This window comes from Hipposideros armiger, unplaced genomic scaffold, assembly GCF_001890085.2.
Source record: "Hipposideros armiger isolate ML-2016 unplaced genomic scaffold, ASM189008v1 scaffold_1815, whole genome shotgun sequence".
NCBI lineage: Eukaryota > Metazoa > Chordata > Mammalia > Chiroptera > Hipposideridae > Hipposideros > Hipposideros armiger.
The window spans coordinates 65,500-66,416 of record NW_017733165.1 but is presented as its reverse complement, the minus strand read 5'-3'; positions in this window follow the sequence as shown (position 1 = coordinate 66,416).

The following is a 917-nucleotide window of genomic DNA, read 5'->3' as shown; positions in this document are numbered from 1 at the left end:
TTGAAAGGGAAGTATATAGTGGTTTCCAGTCAAGATGGCGAATAGGCAAATGCTGTGCTTGCCTCCTTTCACGACTACCTCAAAATTACAACTCAACTACAGAACCATCATTAAGAATCAACTGAAGTGTAGCTAAACAAAAGTCCTATAAAGACATAGTCAAGAAGAAGCCACTTCGAGACTGGTAGGAGGGACAGAGAGAGACACAGTACAGGAATGACCCTTACCCACGTATGAAAGTTTAAAAATCAAGAGAGATATCTTGGCTTCAGAGGTCCCCTCTGACAAGTGACATGTTCCAGCCTCACACCAGGCTCACCAGCCTGGGTTTCAGTGTGGGAGAAAGAAGTCCCCATAACTTCTGGCTGTGAAAAACAGTGGAGGTTGTAGCCAAGTGAGATGAAGGGTGGCTGGAGTCCCAGGTGTTTTTCTTAAAAGGTCCACACATAGACTTACTTGATGATGGACTCACTCAGAGCTCCAGTGCAGGGGCAGCAGCTTAAAAGATGCCAGGGACATACAAGGAGGAATTGAATTGTCTGGCTTCAGGGTGGGGGCTAGCAGGGCAGTTTTCCCCAGACAGAAGTGCTGGCAGAAGCCACTGTTACTTTGTTGTGGCCTCCCCCCAGCTTGCACACTCAGGTAAGTGCCATATTTTCATCTCCATTAACTGGCTAACACTATTCACCCCAACCTAGTAATGCCATGAGATCCAGCCCCTCCCCATTTGTAGCCTACCCAAGCTGCTTCCAGTGGCTTCTTCATGCCAATGGCCTGTCTCTGCATGCCATACCTCTTGCTAAGCAGCCCCAAGACCAGCACTAGCAGTAGCTCACCTTGGTTTGCAGCTTAGCATCTCCCAGACACCTCCAAGCACAGCACAAGTGGCAACCATCTGCAGATCACTTTGTATGTAA